Consider the following 22790-nt stretch of genomic DNA (forward strand, 5'->3'; position numbering starts at 1 on the left):
TGCTAACTGGCCTTGCCCACAACACTTCAGTCTGTCACAAGATCCACTATAGATAACATCTCCTTTTCCTGCAGAGTGTTGGAGATGTTAACGCAGCTCAGTCTCTTACAGATGTCTACCATATAGAGCCCTTGAAACAGTGGATTTCTTTAAAACTGTGTTTGGATGTTATGTACAGTGCAATTTATTGGTGAGTGTTTTGACAAGAGCTATCAGGTAAATGAAATCATAAAAGGAGATGAGTTTGTTTTCAGATCTGAATAATTATATTTCTGTCATTGTGAAACAAATAATTTTTCTACTCATGGCTGTCTAATCTGCATGTATGTGTGCAGTTCAGGGTGGTTTTCATTTCAGTGTTACTTAGCGAGGTGCTTCTTCTTTTCCCATTTTAATTACTACCTTGTTCTGATTTTTTTTTTCTTTAATGCAGTATCTATATTAAGTTGTATAACAGTACCTGCTCCCATGACCTGACTTTTTTTTTAATGCTGAGATTAAGAGTATCAGTAATTCATCAACCAGCAGAAATCCAGTTAGTGATCTGTAATCTGAACTTGTTAAAAATTACTATCAAATAGAATATTGACCTAGAAAAAACAAACAACAAAAAGTACATAAATTATCCACATTTCTAGGTATTTATGAAATTTTTTTCAAATAACAGTTTTGTTCATTATACACTGTGTTTATTCCAGTAAACGTGCAATGAGACCTTCATACAGTGTGCAGGCAAATACAGTGAATAGTGTTCTAAGCACGCTTGTTTCTACAGCCTGTGATCAAAATGAGAGCTCCTGAGGGTAGGAATTGATTCATCTGAGCTTGTGAGGAGACACTGATAAATCTAGTTTGAAAGTGAAATGTTGCTGTTTTTTGTGCCACATTCAAGCAGAAGATTTACCATAGCTGGATTTTATAATAGCACAATTACAATACAGCACTACAGTACTGCAGCTAAAAAAAATGTAATTGCCCCAGATTAGCATGGTTTTGACACACAAATTGCTCTCTTATATGCGTTTTTTGGAATATTGTTACTTTACTGGGATTATTTCCATTAGCCTTACTTATCTGCCTCAGAACTGTATTGTGTACTTCAAATTCACACACACATCCACACTTCAGAGGAAACACCAAGCAGCAGGAGGTGAGAAATGAGAAAAAATAAGAAACCAGGGTTTGGAGACTGCAAAAATGAGTTACAGCAATCAGTAACAAAAAGATGGTAGAGATCAGTTTGTTCCTTGGGAACAAAGACTGTGATTGCATGGATTACATGCATTGTTAAGATTCACTTTTATGATATGTCAAAACTTTTACCATTGACTTTAGTGTAACGTGTTTGTAGAATGGTAACCTATGGAAACAATGGCAGTGAAAGGAACTTGTTGTATGGCTGAAAAATACCATTTTAAATCAGGTTAAATTGACTGTAAAGATGTTTTATGCATTATTAGCCACACCAAATGCATGAATATGTGGAATGAAAAACAGTTCTTTTAAAGTCACCTATTATGAACAGAATAATAATATATTTCTGTGATAACCCTGCAGAATGTCTTGGAAAGTAGTCACAAGTTCATAAATACAGTAGTATAATAAACAATTCTTAAATACAGCAGTTTGGAGAAACCTTAAAAATCTCTGATACAGTTACAAGTCTTTCAAACAAGCTGTAGACTATTACATTATATATCTTATGTATTTTGCAGACTATTTAGCAGCTGTATAATGTGAAAATCTTCTTTAACTTACGATATAGTACTATACATATGATGTAGCACTGACTACATCACTATTCATACTGTGATGTGTATAAACATCACAGTTTATGTTTGATTCCTTATAAGAATTTGATTGTAATGTGTTTGTTAGGATTAAAACAGTAAATACAAGTGATATTTGTATGAATACATATAATCTTTTCTTAATCTTTATTTTTTTTCTCTCTCTCTTTTTTTTTTTTTTTTTTTTTTTTAACTTGCAAAAACCCTTATGCTCCACCAGCTATAGAAGAGAAAAGGAGTTACAAAGCTATTTTGGTGTGAAGTCCTCCTCTATTCCATACATTCTTTTTACTTCCTGTCACCTGAAGAAAGAAAATAAGCCTTCTGCCCTCAAATAAGAAATTTTGGGTTTTACCATTAGCTTTTTTCCATATGTCCAGCAACAAGTTATGCTACCTCCAATATGATACATCTAACTTTTTGCAGACTGCTTCATACCATGAGACTTAGGGACAGGAATTAAGCATAATTTGCTCTGTTCAGTACCTCTGCAACTCTTTAACATCCATGTCCTAGGTTCCTTGTGCCTTGTGTAAAATTGCATCAAGTTACAGTGGGTAGTAGTGTAGAGAAATCAGACTTGGAAACAATCAAAGTGTTGTTGTAAACTGAGAGCAGTGCTCTTTTGAGAGAAAGCAAGGGATAATAAAACTGCTCTGCAATGTCACTTAGAAATTTCAAGACTGCTGTGATACATTCAGTAATTACATGGGGGAAAGGGACGTTTCCTTCATATGAAACAGGCTGTCAGTTGAGCCACAATTAGCCATTCCTTTAGCCCTACATAATAAAGCTAAATCATATAAGATGGGCTGGAAACAGTTGAACCAACAGAGACAAATTATTTGCGATAATAAGGTCAAAGTAGAATTATTGCAAGAAATGAAATGTAGTTTAAGAGAGCAGGGGATAGTTTGCAAGGTTAGGGAAAACTTAACTTCCCAGAAAAAGCACTGAGAAAAATTAAGTGCATGTTTTTATGAACATGCACTGATTCATAAAGAAAACTACAGGAGTAAATTAATGACAAAGAACAGATTTGTTGGTAATAAAGTAAAACAATCACAAAAGAATACAATTGTCTAGTGCAAGGACATAGGGTTGTGGTAACAACTGAAGCCATTTCCTGCAGTCGTGTCATTTCCTGGACAAAATGAAATGTATGAAAGTAAATTTTTTTTCTTTGTGTACCAAAAGCAGATGACAAAGTTGTGATGACATCAGTAGTATCTATGGATCTCAAAACAGGCATAGCTAATTGCTTATTAAGAACAAGTGAGTGAATAATAGTGTAGATGTGTATTTCACAACTACAGGGAGGACATGGAAAAGGTTATATTTATCTGATTTTAGTAATTATATTACTACACATAGCAGAAACAGTATTTCTACTGATTGGAAATATATTCCATATTTTATAATTCATATCCCATATATTCTCTTTGATTTGGGAATTCACAACTCTAATTGCTAGGATTCTAGCTTTTGACATAAGGCAGAAATATTAAACTTTGTAATTTGTTTTATGATAAGAAAAATTCTGATCTCTTCCTAACTTTCCTACATTGCATGCTTTTATTACTTCAATGATTTACATAGGATGAACTTTTACCAGACTCCAAAGATAGATGTAAGTTTTCTTCAAAGAAAGAACTGACTCTGACTGTTCTGAAGCCTGCCAGTTTTATTCTATTCTTTTCTTTTTTTATTGAGCCAACTCTGCACTGTAGAGTGATTTTTACTCAGAGTATCCCAAAAACCTCACTCAAACCAATAATCATGTGTTGATAGGTGAAATTAGTTTCAGAATTCTAATGAAGCTCAGCAGCTGGGAGACAGACAGCTCATCTGAAGATTAAATGAGAAAAATTGCCACTTTTGCTGGTTCCTTTAGAAACTCATTTACATTCTGTCAGCTCCCATTAGGAATGGGAACTGCGAATATTGAGGGAAATATGCATGAATTCAGTGCTGAAATGGCCAATCATGATCAGTTTCTTCTTGCTTACAAAGCTGCTGGAAGATTTTATGTAGTTATGCCTTCTGGAAATAGTGGGTGATAATCTGCTTACCTTCAACAGTTTCCTAATATTTAATGTAACCAAAAAAAATAATACACAATATAATGAGAGGAGCAGAGGATAACAATGTAATCCTAATGACTGGGATTAAAGTTCCTGGAGCCATCTACACAATAATCTGTCCCACTGAAGTTTAAAAAAGAATCACATAATTTTTTTTGTCAGAAAAAGATGAATACAAAATGAGAAGCCCCAAATCAACACTGATTTGCAAATGCAGCATCTCATGTTCATTCTGTGGTTAAAAGTCTGAGTACTGGTAAAGTCACACCCTCTCCAGTTTCTTTTTTTTTTGCCCCTTTTCACATGCAGACACCTGTTGACCTTCAGTGCCACCTTCTTACTGTTTCACTACCAACAGAAATTATGTGCATATTTTACTTCAGTTGGTACCCCTCTTATAATGGAATGGTACCTTACATGGATCACATCACTCTTCTTTCCAACTCCTTGTTGCAGTCCTACATTTTTACATACCTGGAGACATATCGAAGAAATGCACTTAGGAATTGAAGCAGGGATTCAGAGGGCAGTGCATATAAAAAAGTAATGCTCCTAGTGAATGTTGGAAAGCTTAATGCTGTTGTCTTGCAGACTTTTTTTTTTTTTTTCCAATATAGTTTTCTCTAAAAAAAAGTTGTAGGAGATCAATATTGACATAGAAAGGCAACATAAGTTGTACAATAAATGTTTTCCTCCCGTACCTGCAGGAGATTGTATTCGTAATTTCAATGAATAAGTCATATTTTCTATTTCATCATGAATTAGGAATACCGCTAAATAAGAAATTATATATATGTATATGTATGTATAAAGTAATGGGAGTAAATTATTTATTTATTATTTATTATTATATAATAATTTAACATTTCTAAAAGAAAATAAGATTTCTAAAATGTTGTTGGCTTTTAATAAAGCTGAGCAGGTCTTTATAAATAGTCTAGCAGTCTGAAGAGCATACTAACAACGCTACAATGCTACCTAGTATGTACGAGTCAGTTCTAGAAAATACGTTAAATGGCTTGAATCATGCAGGCAAAAAATTTACGTCTGGATCGCAATTGAAAGGAGATTGTTATCTTAAAGCAAGTGATGCTGTAAAAGTGGCCATGATTAATAATAAATTAAACGTATATTTTGAGAGTGATGTTGTGCAACTCCGTGGTGATACAGAGATAGCAAAGACGCTATGTGGAAAGTCTAGATATGTTAGAGGATACTTTATATAGCTGTAGGTTTACAGTTTTAGCTATTAGAATACATTCAACATATTACCTGACAATTTGTTGTTCCTTACTTCTGCTCCTCAAAAGAATAGAGAGTAATAAGAAAGAGCTAAAAGAATGACGCATTTTGGAAACTTCAGAGCTTTGGAGAGAAGAATTTAGCCAGCTAACCTTCATAAAGTAGTGTAGGAAATGACATGATCAGAGACTTATAAGTATTTAAAACACTACAGAAATCTGAATAAAAATTCCCAAGACACTATAGATTTATCATGGAATCAGATTACTCACTTCAAATGCATAAAAACAATGAATAACTAGAAGGAGAAAGGAGATTAATTTGTGCTTACAAGACAGCATTGGAATAATATTGGACTTTTTGTAGCTTGAAAACTTAATATGTTTGTAATAAAAGTTACTTTCTATAACACATATTCCAAATTTTTAACGGAAAACTAGTAGTACTCATGTATATGCTTAACTTGTTTCAATAACTTGAAAATGATGCTAATTCGCCTTTCAGAAATGTTTGATTCATAACATGTATCACTGTTCTTAGGTTATATATCTAGTACATAAGAATTGTCTTAGCATGTCTCAGTAGTAAGATATAATTATGTTGACATGAGAAGTAGGAACTGATACATGTATTAATTAATTCTGAAGTTACATGCAAAGTGTTGTGAAATAGAGTAGAATAGAGTATAGTAGAAAAAGAGCATCTTTCTCCTGTATCATATCTATGTCTAGCATTACTCCATCCCAACTGCAGAAGCCAGGACTTTCCTTTCTTGAACTTCACACCTTTCTTGATTGTCCAATATTCCACTCTATCTAGATCCACTTGTTCCTCCTGGAGGTCAAAAACCTTCCCAGCTTAGTATTAATAGTGAACTTGCTGAAGATGCACTCCACTCCTGCATCCAGATAATGGATGTCAAACCTTTTAGCTTGCCTGGGCAATGACTGAGGAGAAATTGTCTTGGGTGGCATATAAAATAAATAATATGTTAGTATATATATAAGTAACAAATCTTATTTTTTATACATCCTTACTAAAACTTAAAAAAAAAAAACCAAAAAGTAGGCAGAAAAAAAATAAAATTAACAGGTTAAATACATATGATTCAGATCATTGATAAAAAGTGTTAATAGAATTGGCACTAGAACTGAGCCATGGGGAATGCTTCTTGTGACATCTAGCTGTTTAAGGAGATTGGTCATAGTAGATCTTAACTTTTGAATGACACCTTGTGAGAATCCTTCTTTGTTTCTTGGCTCAAAGCTTGCTTCCTGAGGTATTTCTTGTGATAAAATTCTGATTGATTTACTGAGGAGGCAAGTGATGGGTGCTACCGTGTGACCATCACCATCACTTTGTGGACATTAGAAAGCACCTTTCTCCAGAGCTGCTTCTGGAAGAGAGTGCTCAGGAGTGTTTACTGGGGGAAGATCTGGCCTGTGACTAAATAGCTCCAGCTTGGTATGGGAAAACTGGGGAATGATACCATTGTGTCCTGTGAAAAAACAGTATTCAGGTGGGTATCCCTGTTCCCTCTTATCTACTGGCAAGGACCAGAAGATGGGAACAAAGGAGTCTCTGCTGAGATCCCAGGCCAGAAGCTGCCACTCCAAGGAGAGCTGACTCAACCATTTTGGATTTGAGCTGTCACTCTAAAGACAGCTGACTCAACCACTTTGGACTTATAAATAAGTTGGTACTACCATTGAAAAAGGGCCATCATCGCTGTGGTCACCATCATCATCAACAGAACAATGCCTGACGACCCACCACTACTGAAGGTCAATGACTGAACTATGATCCATGCTGGATCCATGATGGTGGCTATCTCCCTCTTGCTTCCTATAAAGACTCCTTGCTTCTTCTTTCCTACCTTTTCTATCGCCCTCCTTCCCTTCCCCATTACCCTAATTCGTAATAGTGTCCGTCCTCCCCTTCCCCATCTCCCTGATTAAGGTTTGTAATAAACTGGTCAGACCAACATTTGAACAGTTGTTTCTTAATCACACACCAGGTATACAGATATTAAAAGAACCTCCTCTCCCTCCTATAAAGTGATTGATATTGAGTAATACATAAAAATTCTACTTTTATTTGTGAGTTTGTGTTTTGTTTTATACTTATAAGACAGTGATTACTGGGGGGGGGGGGGGGGGGGGGGAAGTTGAACTTATTGATTTTTTCTCTGAAATTCAATTTAAATATAGAAGATATACATAGTTGTACATAATATATTTTCATTGTTGGCATGTCTCATTTTTTTTTTCCTCTGGCATTCATAAGTTAAGAAGCTTTCCTCATTAATTTCCATGTAGGTCAATGACCTATATAACAGCTTTGTACTGTAATCACTTTTATACTCTATAAATTGCATTATATATTAAAAATATCATCTCCACATAGTAAACTGTTAATGAATAGTTGAATACATAAAATGTATGTTGAATAAAGATTTTATAAGGCAATTAAGCCAAGCATTGTTTGCACTACTTTGTTTTATTTGCATTACAAAGGGGTATTGTACAGTGAGAAGTGATATGAAGACAGATGTGTTATTATTGTGAAACTGAATGGCTTTCATAAGTTCTCTGTTCTATTATACCATGCTGAAAAATAATTTATTTTGAAGCTATAACATTCACTATGCCAAGAATAAACATTTATAAATGTATTACTGATTAACAAAAGACGATAATAAGAATTTTTAAAAAAATTGACCATTTGTACTAGATAGCTATTTAACTAAAGTAAAAAAAAAAAAAAAGAGGTTATCAGACAGTAGACAAATATATTATCCTCTTCATATAACGACTCGAGCCTCTTTTGATACAATTGCACTTCACATTAAATTATTGTTACTGTTACTTAACTCCAGTATTGAAGTACTTCTCGAAGAGCATGTGATTGGTCCATGGAATGTATAGAATAAAATTAGGTCGTCTATCATACAATATTTATTTGTAAAGGAATGCAGTAAGAAGAGACAGAAGAATGAAACTTAATGAAGTCTCCATGGTAGAGACATAGACTGAATTGAAGCTTCAGGTAATTAACACGATACATATTAACTGGGCATCATATCAGCCTAACAACAGTATTTTGATAAAATGTAGGAATTCTGTAAAAATAACCTGATGGAAGATTTGTAAGTTTTGCAAATTGGCTATAAAACATATAATATGCTTCTTTTGGGAATTTTGCTTATGTAGTTTTGACTTCCTGGGTGAAATGTTCTGCAAGCTTGTCTCTGCATGGTGCTGAGAGCTACGATCTGGTGCTGGGCAAGCAAGATCTTGAAGAGAATTCAATGTAGATCTGAACATATAGTTCTGAGATCTGTCATTTTGGAATAGTATTATATCGTGTCCCGCTGACATTTTACTTAGGGATAGGTTGTTGAATGAGATAAGCTGGCTGATACAGCTGCCAGACTCTCTGTGCAATGTCTGTGCAGACTTCTCTGTGCAATGGGGCTAAGCAGCCCACTGCTCCTTACTGTGTTGTACTGTAACATCAAGCTAATTTCCAGAATTTACAGTCTTGAGACAGTTATCCATGTTGGCTAATCCTAGGCCATATGAACTGAATACAATCACGGATAATGGGCTTTTAGAGATAAATACTTTTATTTGAGCCAGATTTTCCAGCATTTGCGATAGAATTATAATTTCTCACACCAAGAAAAAATGTATATTTGTTTTGGTTTTGGATTAAACCTAAATTTTAAAATCTAGAATCACTCATGAAAAGGAATCACCCCTCTCTGCATGGCTCTGTTTAGATATGAAAGATGGGAAGAAGGATGAAATAATGGAAGACTAATGATGAATGTTTTCTAGCTCAAGGCTTCTAGCAGTTATCTTTATTCATGCTGAGAGGTAGAGAATGAGAACACCAGCAATGAAAAAATAGGCCATAACAAAATACGATAGTATTTTCCCTAAAGCAATGTTTCTCAGCCTTTCAAAGTAGGTGCCTGATTATTCCGTTAAATTTTCATGACTCCTCCCTTGCAGTTGCTATGAAACCAAGCCTAAATAAATAAATAAATAAATAAAATAAAATAAAATAAATCAGTGGATAGTCAATAGAATTTACTTGTGTGACTCATTTTGGAAAGGTCATCAGAGTAGACTTTCTCTTGAGATCAGGGTGATCAGGAGCAAAGGAGTGAGATTATCTTCATTTCAGATGGTAATTACATTTTCAGCAGTGCAGGAGCATCTAGTTGCCAATCATGACACCACGACTTTAGGAAGGTAAAATTAAGTACCTTTTGTGCTCCTTTATCTATTAGACTGTATACTGTGATCCCCCTGTGCTTTGTAATGTGCTGAACCTATAAAACATTATTAGCCTGGTCAGTAAAGGAGCACTATTCTTTTTTCCACTGTCATTTAAAATCTCTAGGAGGTTTGAAAGGTTTGCCCTTAAAGAAGCCATTCCCTATTGGGCTATAATTGCATAAATGCTGTATTGCATAAATGTTGTATTGTTCATCTTTAATTAAATTATGAACCAGTGTCCCTGGAGCAGAAATAAGACTCATGGGTCTGTAATGTCCAGGACCATCTATGTTTTTTTTATTTTATTTTTAACACAATATAACAACTTCCAAATCTTTGGGAACAGTGTGTGGTTTATTAAGGAGATATTGCATATCCTCATTGCAACCTCTGCTATTTCACACTTCAATTCCTTCAGAATTCTTGCATCAGCACCATCTGGTCCCAGTGATTTACTGCCCTTGAGGGTTTTTTTTTTTTTTTTTTTAAGAGTTGTTCAATAACATCTTTCTTAGAGGCATTAGCCTTTCTTAAGTGAACACTTTAATTTCTTTAAAAATATATATTTGAGGCAGGAATTTCATCACTGCCCTTCCTAGTAAATATGGGTATATAAAGCTACTTTCTTTTTTAAAACTTGCTTGATTACTTCATTCATTATTTGAAAGTTCAAAGGATTAACAACTGTTACATAGTCTGTAAGTTGATTCCTGAAAAAAAAGTTTATTCCCACCTCTTAATGATGCTTTGGTGATCTTGCTCAAACTACTTTCTCTTTTATTATCCTCCCAAAACACCATTTTAGTTTTGCTTTTGTCTCATCTGAGTTTTATGGGATCTTGGTAGGATTATGTTTATGTTCATGATAGGTTATATTATCTCACTAAGTTCTCAAAAAAGAACGACTAAATATGTTACAGAATTTGGTCCCATACAGTATGAAGAATTATTGTATGTTATAATTATGATATTTATGTTTTCACCCATACAATGATAAGTGTTAACTTTGTATCTATCTTTCTCAGCAGGGGCCTGGAAAAATTCCACCCCCCACCCCAAAATTCTCACTTTGTGCTTTGCATACAAGCCAATTTGTAGGAGGAGAGGACCTACTTTGTTCCTGATATCCGTAATCCACACAGTGTAAGAGAGCTTCAAAGTTTTAGAAGAACAGCACACTATTTTTTTTCCATTGAGTTTCCCAGAAGGAAAATTATCTAATTTAACAGGATGTCCATCAGCTTGAAAACCAATTGGAATTTGAGGCATCACCTTGCCTCAAAATTTACATCCCAGGCCCCTCACCATAGTAAATATATGTACACACACATACTGCGGCCTGCTTTAGAGGAAAGGAGACCACTGAAATGTATGACCATACAAAGAGCAATAGCAAAATTCTGGGCTTACAAGATCTTTTAATAGCTCATTGAATACTCAGGCTCACATAATACTTTTTCTTTTATCAAATAATTTTTAACAGTATGATTGAAATTTTCATTACATTACAGAATGTACTGACAATCCTGATAAAGAAATGCTGTAAGGATGCAAATTGTTTTCCTTTGATTATATTCTGTCAAGAGAACTTTGATGTGCCTGTGGTGGCTTTCTTTTGACTAGGAAAATGTGACTTCTTAAGAGATGAACAGATAGAGTCCTGATGCTTTATATTACTATAGTTCAAGCTCAAGCCAAGCACATATGAAACAATGGGAAGTACTAGTGTACACTGTGACAGTCTAGCTTTTTTATTGACATAGATTATTCTACCTATTAACATGTTTATTTAATATGATGCAAAAGCAAACAGTACAGTTCAAATAGGCAATTATTACAGTTTAACTGGAATTGCTGTCTATGGGCAATTCACATTCTGCGCAAGATAAACAGTGCATTGGAAGCCTGTTGCTATGCTCCTTTTTATTAAAGTAGTTCCTTTCTTTTTACAGTGATGGCAGGAAATTTAAAACTATATATCACCTTTGAATTCAATTTATTTGAAAGTAAAAATTAGAGCAATCAAGGTTTTCTGAATAGATTTTAAAGGATTTAAAGATTTCAATATTGAGAAGGTATCATAATTTTAGCCAAGTGTATCACAGACATGACCTAAACATGACCACAGACATAACAATCACATGTATGTAATTCATTGGTACTTGCACAGCTATTTTATATTGTTAGCCAAATAAATATATTTTCTGTATTGCATATTTCCATATAAACATATATGGACAACATTACAAACATATACAAGCCTTTAAGCAACACCTCTCAGGTAAACATAAATCTTTGTATTTTCCATGTATATTTGCATGTCTTAAAGTGAAACTTCCAAGTAGAGTAACATTCTTCAAGCATACGTTGAAAATAGTATTTGTGCAGGAAACATCCATTGCTTGAATATGTTTGCAATTTAAGTGGGGTAAATTTTGCAAAGACAGATATATTCCTCCTTTCTATCCAGATACAGACCAAGGTCTCAGATGAAGGGTTTTAGTGTGGACCATTAGAATGAATAGTCCTAGCTCCTAGTTCCATAATTAAAACTGAACTCATATTCACCAGTTTGTGAATTGATGTTCAAATCGATTTAACTTGTTTTCTAGACCTGTCATTCAAATCTAAACTTGAACTAGTGGAAAATACATATGCATTCACTGAGTGTACAAATTCACTTCTACTGCTACTTCATAAGAATAATCCACTCATTACTGTACTATACTATATTTTTGAAATTTTAGAAGCTATTTTTCTTCCTGATGCACTTCTTAACATTGCCTGTAAGTGAAAAGGATCAGAAAGAAGGTAGAGTAAAAAGTAGCTAATTCCATATACTTTGTATCCAGCAAAAGCTTGATTTTTTTTCTATTGCTTTATTCTACACATTTTAATCTTAAACAAAAGCAGTGCAGGGGAGCAGGGAATTGGGTTGATGTCACTCCATAAGGTTTTCTCTTTGTTCTCCTCCATTTTCACTCTCTTCCCCTGCTCTAGTGTGGGGTCCCTCCCACCAGATGCTGCCCTTCCTGAACTGATCCCTGGGGATTCCCACAGACTGCAGATCTTCAAGTACTGCTGCAGCATGGGTCTGCCATGGACAGCAGCTCCCCCACCCCTCTTGGGGCTGCCGCTCCAGTCCAGGCTCTGCTCCTGCTGGGGCTTTCCATGGGTTGTACCTACTTCAGGCCACATCCATTGCCACACTCTGGGTTCCTCCACAGCTGCACGTGGAGATCTGTTTTTCCTGGTGCTCATGGGCTGCAGGGTGACAGGCCTGCTCTACCACGGGCCTCTCCTTGTTAGCTTCTGCTGCACTCCTGGGGCACCTGCTGTCCTCCCTTGGCACCAACCTTGATGTCTGCAGTTGTTTCTCTGTCCCAGATACTGGGAACAGAACAAGGATTTTTCATTCCTTAAATCTGCTCTCCCAGATGCACAGCCAATGTTTCTCATGGCTCAGCTCTACCCAGCAGTGGGGTTCCTGTTGGAGCAGCTGGAGCTGGCTTTGATCTTGCCATGTAATTCTGAGATACCCTCTTAAACTTTATGATTTTAGAGATTGCTCCAGATACATCCCCCCAAAATTTGAAATGTTCAGTATTGCCCTTCTGTCTCTAAGTATTTATTGAAGCTAAGCGTACTTGACTCTTGAATCTATTTCAGATTGATTTGCTGTTTTAAGACTGAAATTCTCAAAACTGCCTACAACTCATACTATCATTACACATTTTGCTGTAAAGATTTGACCTTGCTATTCAATAACACAGGGAGTCTGAAATTATTATAAACAGTTACTTAAGTAAAAAGAAAATTGTAGTCATATTAATGACCGCTGAAAGTGTTCTAAGGAGCTAGTTCTTGGGTTGTTGTTTGTTTTTTTTTATAGGAAACAAAATGTTCCACATTCCTTGCAGAATTAATGCCATTTACACTTGAGTTTTAATCGTAGTAGCTAGTGCAGTGCTTTTTCAGCACTACAAAACTTTAACACAAAAGGTGAAACTTAATTTGAATCAGGTCCAGGCTTTCTACCCAAATATTGCAAATTCACCAGAATCAGCATCACTAATTCTTTAATAAAATAGATATTTTATGAAAGCTGACAACATTAGTAGAGATTTTTTACAATTGTAGATTAAACCTTTCACAGGGAATCACTAATGACAGTCAGGTTCAATAGAACAAAGATTTCATCTAATATTAGCTTCTGGCAAGTCAATTTGCAAGGTTATTTTTGCAGATTAAATTAGCTGTATTGGGAGGTCACCCTCTTGCTTCTAAATCAAGAAATAAAGACAGATGCATAAAAGCATAATGTTGTAGATGTATTAACCAATCTTTCACAATGAGGAAATTAGCTGTTCACCAAGAAGGGGTGAATAAAATAGAAAGGTATTTTATGCCATAATAAATATCTTTTGGAAGAAGTTGGTTAAAGGCCAGTTGAATATCACCATGTATACAACCTGCCTGTATCTTAGTAATCAAATTCAGAAAAATGTAATTTCTTAAGTCCAAAAAGCAAGATATCATCACTTCAACAAGCTTAGACCCTAGCTGTGCTGAGCTACAGAACGTAACTGTACTTGTAGAAAATGTGACACCAAACTTCTGGCTATTGCACTTACTAATCATAAGCTATAATTCCATCAATACTGGCTTTAAACATCCAGGCAAATCAAATAATTTGAATAGAAAAATCAGTCAGCAAGTATAAATTCATTTCTAATGGTCTGTTTCTATTTTAGAAGACTATTCAGTTATTTTTGTCTTTACTTCTAAGAAAGGCAATGGATATAATTATGCAGTATATTACATAGGTTGCTGTGAAAATAATGGCTACTATTTATTTCTGTGGAAATTACAACAGATATGAAGAGCACTATACCACTATTTGATTGAGAAAATTGTCAGCTACAAAGCTCTTTTTTTCAGTATAATCACTAGCATTAGCTATACATTTTTGCCAAGGAGGGACAAGAGCCTATATACAATGATCATGGAAATCTGCAACAGCACACTAAATGGAACATGGTTGGTCTCTCATTTCCTTGTCATAACTGATGACATGTGCCACCCACCACCTCATTGTACTCACATCACTGTTTGGTCTCTATAAACATTCAATAAGCATTCACAAATGTTAGTGGTCTTAATGTTTTTCCACATACAGGAATTCAATGACACACCTTTGCTTCATACACATTCCAATGCCAGATACCATTTTATCAGACTATCCCTCTACTGCCATCTCAACACAGCAACAAAACATAACATAATATTAGTGGGAAGCTTTAACCTTTCAGAGAAGTCCTCACATAAAATGCTCACAGAAAATGAAATTAAAAAAAAAAAAAAAAAAAAAAATCAGAGAGAAACAAAACAGAAAAAAATAACCACACAATTGTAGGGTAAACAAAGACAATGATAGAGCTATTTCCTAGGATATAACAGGACAACAAAAGAATTACTGACTTACTCTTTCCAATGACTAGCAATAGCTCAAAAGGAGGATGAACTTGGCTCCTAACCCTTAAATGAGAGAGGAGAGGTGGATCTAGCCTCCACCCCTTCCTGTCACTCACATGCATTGCTTGTACCTGAGCTCCCTGGCTTAGCTACACCTGGTTCTCAACCACTGTTTCAGACTGTGACCTGGCAATTGCACTGCAGTAATACAACTTAAAGTTGAGTTGTATCTTGAATTAAACAATCGCATCTGTTTCTTGGAAACTTTTGCCAAAGACTAGAGTATCTGTGTTTGAATCTCTGCTTCCATTTGACTTTTGTTCACCAACTGAATATCTTGTAGGATCACTAGACCCTCATATATAAACAACATAATCTATTATGAAGAAAAACAACAAATTAACAAGTCTAGTAGTGATAGGGCAATGAGGCTGAAAAAGGCATGTAAAAATAAACACAGTACTGTGCCAAGTTTCCTTTGCCTCTCACAGTTGTCTCCTGGTGAATGCTGTCTCCTGTGAGTTCAGTCTCAGCTCAACTCCATGACTAGGGCTAAGGATCAATTTCAGTGAGTGACAAAGCCTAGAGGTGCAGGGGCAGTGGAATTGAAAGCTTATCTAGCTAGAGTAAATCTATATAGCTCCAGTGGCATCATCAGAAAAGTTCTTTAAATTGAAGAGCTGAGTCTTCTAACTCAGATTTTTTATTCTATAAAGTGTTATTCTGTCTTGATGAGTAAAGAAGACTCTTTGATAAGTGAGAGTAGACTCAGTGATAACTCTTAATGTCCAGTATCAGTGAACATTCAGTACAGGAAAATTAATATAAAAGAAAATACAAGATTTTAATAGTCTTTTTAGAAAAATCATAAGGTTAATTTACAGATGATAGCTTTCAGAGAAGGGCACATTCTAATTTATTATTATTTTCTCATGAAGTGACAAGTTAAATTTTGGGATTAACCAATTTGCCTTTATATTATCATTAGTGTGATAGTATATCAGACCTGTAGTGAGCTTTCATACCATCAAAAAATAGGCACTGATGGACCTACAATATACTGCACACTCCATTCCACAAAGTGACAGGGTGGTTAACTCTCTTTGAAATCAATGGAAGCTTGATTGTCTGAAGAAGACTTAAGTATCCTTAAGGAACAGCTGATATAACATGCTGTTAGTGTACAATGAATTAGGTGTATTTACATTATCTCTGCAGAATCTCAGAAGCTTTATTCAGCTTCCGAGGGAGGGCGGGGGGGAAGAGAAAAGAAAAACCAGAAAGTGAAAGAATAATTTTGTTTGTTTGTTTGTTCGTTCTGTATTGCAAAAGCATCTTCAAGCTCAGTCCAAGAAGTTGATGAAAAAGAGCATTACCCTTACTCTGCCATTGAAACAAGGTCAGCTATCTGAAGTATTTTATTTAGTTATTATTTAGATTCATGAGCAATATGAAACACCTATAGTGAAGCACTGAAATCCTTATCCATCTAATGCATTTATCACAGTGAGGTCCTTGGCCATGAATGGATCTCAGAGGAACTATGTCAGTCATAATAAGAATGAAAAGAAATGGCTTATTCTTTCTTCTCAGAAGCATCTGTAATTCCTCTGAAAGCGCAATTGAACACACATTGGAGAAAGTTATTCTCTTCTGTAACAGCAGTTGGTCAGTGGCATTTTCTCCCCTCCTGCTTGCCTACCTCTTGGTACAAATCACTGCTAGATTTCCTTTCCTACATCTTTCAACTGACTTATCCAGAAGACATTGCTTCTTCAGATGAGTACTTTCTTGTCTAATAGCTATGCACGCTATGTGATTGCAGCCCATGACTGTTAGGTAATGAGCAATAGTTTTCTTTATTTTTAGAGCAAATATGTGCAATAACTGTGTTCTTCTTTCAGATGGCCAAATCGGGAGGAAATATGGTAATTGTAAAAGGAAATATGGTTTCTACAAATTTTGCTAGCTGTAATTTGTGACAAACAGACATACAGAACTCTGAGTTGTCTTTGAAACAAAAAGTAAATAAATGGTTCTTTTAAGACATTTGTAGACATTGATTGCCAATGACTGCAGGAAAACCTTAAGCACTAGTTTAGTGAAAGAAACAGAAAAATGAGTGGAAAAATCCAGGATCAGTAAAGAAAACATGGAAGATTTTAAAGTAGTGTTTAGTCATTATATCCTTCATCGTTTCTACTTTTGTCACCCTTTTCAAATTTCTGCTTTAAAAGCAATTCTCTCTTTACTGCTTCGTGCTAATTTTTATGTGGTACCTTCTATTGGTTATGTGCCTCACATACTTCAGACCTTTCCTCTTTCATTATTTTCTAATTCACTGAGCTATTCTCCTTATTAATTTAATTATCTGCTTTGTCTTTCCTTTCATTCAGTTTTATCTTGATTTGTCTTTATAGTCTTCTGTCATGTCACTTCCCTGCTGTTTAATTCTTTCCAGTAAAATCAAAGTGAACATTTTTCTTCAGTTTGGTGAGCTTTGAAAGGACCCAGGCTACTGTTAAATAGTTATATGATTGCTGACTGCTATTTGATGGCAACAACTTCTCTTTGGGGTATTCCACCAATGTGAGTGGTTGGTGTTTGTTTCAGGAAAAATTCTTCTTTCATCTCTAACATATAGAAGATTAAATTTACCAACTCTAGAGGACTACCGGCTTCCCTCTCCCCTCCTTTTTTTTTTCCAGGGGGATTGAGTTGCTGGTACAACAAAAGTAAGAACTCCAGCCATTAAAGCAACTGGAACCTGTGCTGCAAAATCCCTAACTACATTGCTGATTTTGACCTGAAATCCAACTACCAAGGTAGGCTTACTAGACCACAGAGGTACAGAGCATGAATAAGATGGACACTAATATATTAATACAACAGTCATCCATACTGCACTATCTACTAATGAATTTGTTTAAGGCTTTCTGCACCACTTGAACTTACAATGCCTAGACTCCAATCTTTTCTGTGAAAGCAAAAAACAGTCCTGGAAGAAGAATAGAGAACATGCCATCCACTCAGACTAAAAAGATCAATTTCCTTATAAGAATAATGAAGGAGTACATCAGAAATGGACTTATATTCTCTGGGTGGGAAAACATACTTATTCTGTTTTCCTTTAGAGTTTTAGTACATTTTAGTGACAAGGCAGTAGCAGCAGAGCAGCCTAGTAGTGGAGCTGGGATTGAGTTTCAATCAGGAAACTGGGTGCTAATTAAATCTTTTCTCCCCTGCCTTAATTACAAATCTTAATTTATGCTTGAATGAATATCAAAGACTAATAGTCTTTTTACTATTTCAACACTTTCTTCAAAATAGCACTAAAAATTGACCAAGGATGGATGGAATTTAAAGTTTGCTTTAGTAATAAGATATCTGTATTCCTTCCTACAGAAGGAATATGAAATACAGACAGAAATATGAAAAATGACTATTACTTTAAGTTTTGATACACTCTCTACTTATTGGGCCCTGTTGCTACAAACAATTCTATTTATTCCTGAATTTAAAATATAGTTGCAGTCCTAGTAATTTAATGGGATAATTCATACACTTGAAAGTCTGCAACAGTGTTTCTGTGAGAAGAACTGGAAGCCTAAATATAAAAGAAGTTATCAGTTGGGCTGTCAACTACATTTGTAAATTAATAATTTGACAACTCCAGTTTGTAGAACTCATCTAAATTCTGTAACAGCTTTGTTTTCATAATCTGTTTCATAGAACAGAAAAGTAAATATATGAGAATTACTCTTCTCTTTTTTTCTTTCCCAAATGAAATGCCCTTTTAAAATTATTTCTGCATTTAGCAAAATGTATTCAGGTTTTTTTTTTTTTTTTTTTTTTTTTTTTTTTTTTTAAGTTTTTATTAAATTGATAGTATGTTTTACACTAATTCAGATTATAGTAAGCTCTTCTCTGGGAGGAACCTTTCTCCACTAACTTCATTCAGAAACAAAAAAAAACTCATTATCTAGTTCATAATGTAATTAACCAGTGCACGTGGAGGTATTACTGGTTCCGGATATTAAATTGATCCATATTCAGTAAGTTGTTTATTTTCCCACATCAGTACTTTCTCTTCCTGCAGTTGTCTTTTGGGCTGTGCTATAAACATCACCATCAAAATTGCCTGTTAAAATAGTTCAGGAACTTATATCAGTTTCGTGACTAATAAAAAAGAATTATGAAACTTTTCCCCTAGCTTATTCAGTTAAGTTTCTGGTATTTAACTAATGTGTGAATTTTTCTCAGTGTTGTCTCATTCTAGATATCTTCCATAACTTCATTCTCTTTTCATGTCAAACTAACAGAAATTTACCTGTGCTTTGAAAGGCAATTGGAAATGGAATGGGTTAAGAGTTTCGCTACATCATCACCTGATACCAGAGCAGAGAAAAAAAATGAATTGCAGTTAGTAAAGTACTTGTGTGAGTACTTGTTCACAGTCACTGCTGTGGTACCCTGCAATTATTTATATTCTTTTAATGAAACTACAACTTATGTAGGAATTGAAAAAGCCTTTTCTGTATTCAGTATTTAAACAGACAAAATTTCAAATTTCTCCTTTTAAATTATCTTGCATATATATTGATAGGTCCATAAAACATGAAATACTTCATGCACAAAACTGCAGAAATTGCAGAGAGAAAGTTTTATATCATCTGATTTAAACAATATTTACTGCAATTTATGATGTACAGTTATAGGCCAATATTTCAGTCCCCAAACCCTAACATTAGTGCAGACCAAACAGAATGTCAACATACACACTTCTAAGAATAGTAAGACTACTTCAAGTTTGTCCCACTTGTTCCCCCCATAAGGTCCCACTCAGCATCCTTGCTAGGACATTTTAAGACTTAATTCAACAACAGGAGTTGTACCTTACATTTAAAGTTCCAGATTCTCCCTGAGCTCACACTCTCCCCACAGCAGTAGCAACATTTTTGAGATTTTCTGTGGGAGCAGTAGTCTGAATACCCATTGATTCAATTATTCACTGAAACAGCCCACAGAGAGACAAAGAAATATTTCTATGTCAGTTTTATAAAAAGGAAAAGTTGAACAAGAAATGTAAAGTGCCTTGTTTAGAACCATGGAGCAGTCAGTGTCAAGGCGGGATTCACTCATGATTCGTATCCTTGTTTTCAAAACACAATAAAGTATTGTCCAAGGTATGTGAAAACCTCTAAATGACAAAAATAAATAAATAAATAAATAAAATATTTAAAACAGCATGTTACTGTAATGTCTCATAATAAAAGACAAACTTAGGATGTTGTGAAACACAGATGAGGCCGGACTGGAACACATGTACAAAAATTATCGTTCAGTCTGAAAAAGGGATAGATGCTTACGTCAAAACGTTAGCTTTTGAAATGGCAGAAACACAAACAGTATTAGACAGTACAGACAAGTTCAATTTCAGAAAATATTTTCATCCAAAAGGTAATGAAATACAAGAATGCTTCTTATAGAAGCATTTTGTATTTACAATTGTGAATTGTCGTGGCTCTAAGGCAGGTTTAATCTTGGACACTGATAAAAACATACATAGCAAGTAACCTAATTCTGTGTCTTCTTTCTGAAATCTACTGATCATAAATTAAACATTTGTTTCAATTTTTCTCTTCAAAATGTATCATTTTTTGAAGGGGTTAGTTTTACTTTAGATCCCTGCTTCCAGTCTTCTCTTTAAATCACACTGTCTCTAGCACCTTTTCTAGGTCTCGGCTTCACATTTTAAATCTCAAGTTTTACATCGATCTTATTTCAGCTCACCATTTCCATTGTTCACTAAGAACTGCATCAGGATTTTGAATTGCTTTATTTTCCCTGTCTGTTTCAATTTCTGGGTTTAAATCACATCAGTTTTACATCAACTTTTCAATCACTCTTATCTAAGACATCTATTTTTACTTCTCACTTTAAATTGAATCAAGTTTAATATTGAAGTAATTTATACAACAATCTTCTATTAGTTATTCTCAGCATATAGACTTAAAAAGGTTTTCCAATTTGTATAAATCTCTGTGTATTCTCTAAGTTTTCCGTACCTTTGTCTGATAAACTGAACTCCAAAATAAATTAAAAATTATTTTCCATAGGGAAATACTGCAACTAGCAACATAGAATTCTTAAAAAACAAAAACAAACAAACAAAACCCTTAAAATTAAAAATGGAATGTTTTTCCTTAACAAAGAATCTAAACCACATCTCCTGAAAATAATCTTTTCAAGTAGCATTCAGGAAATATGCAAAGTCAGCCCTTGAAAAGAAGCATATACTTCCATGATATAAAATGCAGATTTTTGATAGGAGAGGTCAAATATGAGACGACATTAAGATAGAGGTTAGGCTTTAAAATAGATATAAGTTTTAGACTGGTACTAATTTAGTTACACCTGAATAACAGATAAATGTAGCTTACAGGTCGCACACCAAGCTGATCTGAAGGAAGAAAGGCAGCACTGCATTTAGCGTTGATTTAGCGGGAAAGGGAAAACAGCGTAAACTAGTTCTACTATCAGTATTTTCCAGAAAATAAGTTAATCTGTTTTATTACTGTTGTTGTTATTATTGTCTTTTTTTTTGTTGTTGGGATTCTGAAGGCAAGGAATGAAGGAGTAGAATTGTTGTTTTGACAACTGTTGATTTTAATGAGGCTGGATTTGTTTTTATATTCTGCAAGTTAAACATGAAGATGTTAGTATCCTATTAGTCTTGCACGGAGGGTGAGAATTCCCACTGTGCTCTTCTGTAGTCTGGCTGTAGACTCCTTGTAGATGGTAGTTTGGGCTGACCATAGACTTACACTTATTTCATTCTGATCCTTTAAAATGTATGAATGGTCAACTTCCATACATGAGATGATTCAGACAAATTCTAATGCATATTGAATGGAAGATGGTTGAATCTTGTGAGAAACAAACCATTGTTTTTTCAAATTATTCTTCTGATTTTAACTCAGAATAGACTTCCAAAAGTTGCACAAGCCCTGACATTAACAATTCTACCATCAGGAGATTTACTTTGTTATTATTTATTTCCTTTTACTTCAATTGCATGGTTTTCATCTCCAAATTTTGCTCAGTAATTAATTGACTGTTATTTTCCTTTTCTTCTTTTTTTTTCCATTATTTTTATTTATAGGTCTGTGGTTTCCACAGGGGAAAAAAAAGTAAAGAAAAACAAAGAAAAGTTTTATAAACTTGCTTTACAGCTGCTTCTTCCATGCCTTGGCCAGTGTGACATATAAATCATTCATATTTTGTAGGTGTCATAGCTGATAACTATATCCATTGAACAAAAATACTATGGTGAGAGGTATAACCATATAATCCAAACAGAGGTCTGCCTGCAACACCTATAGGAAAAAAAGTGCACTGATCATGGTATGATTAATATTGATTTGCTTTGAACCCAATTATAAGTGTACAACAGTAATGTGACCGACATATTATGTAAGTATTTTGTAATATTGTGATGACATAACCAACTAAGATATATAGACATTTTTTACAGATATGTCCATGTTTGTGTACATGTACACATAAGAGACAGAGTTGTGAATCTGCCTCTGGGAGGCCTCGAAACTACATGCATTGCAAGGTAGACTAATAGGTATGATTTGTTGACAAATCAGCAAGTGAATATATAAGTTATTGTTGCCTAGTACACAAAATGAAATGTGTAAGAAATATAATTTCTTTGTAATATTACTTATGCCTAATGGAATCAATGTTTACAATCAGCAGTAAGAAAATTTTGATAATAAGATTATGGCAGAGACTAGAAATCATTTTTCTTGACACAGAACGTTCCTGAAGTCCAGTAAGTTTTCTTAGGTAGAAACACACCTTCATATGCCTGTCTCCTTGAGTGGTACAAACATTGG

This window comes from Phasianus colchicus, chromosome 1, assembly GCF_987193195.1.
Source record: "Phasianus colchicus chromosome 1, bPhaCol1.hap1.1, whole genome shotgun sequence".
NCBI classification, from domain to species: Eukaryota; Metazoa; Chordata; class Aves; order Galliformes; family Phasianidae; genus Phasianus; species Phasianus colchicus.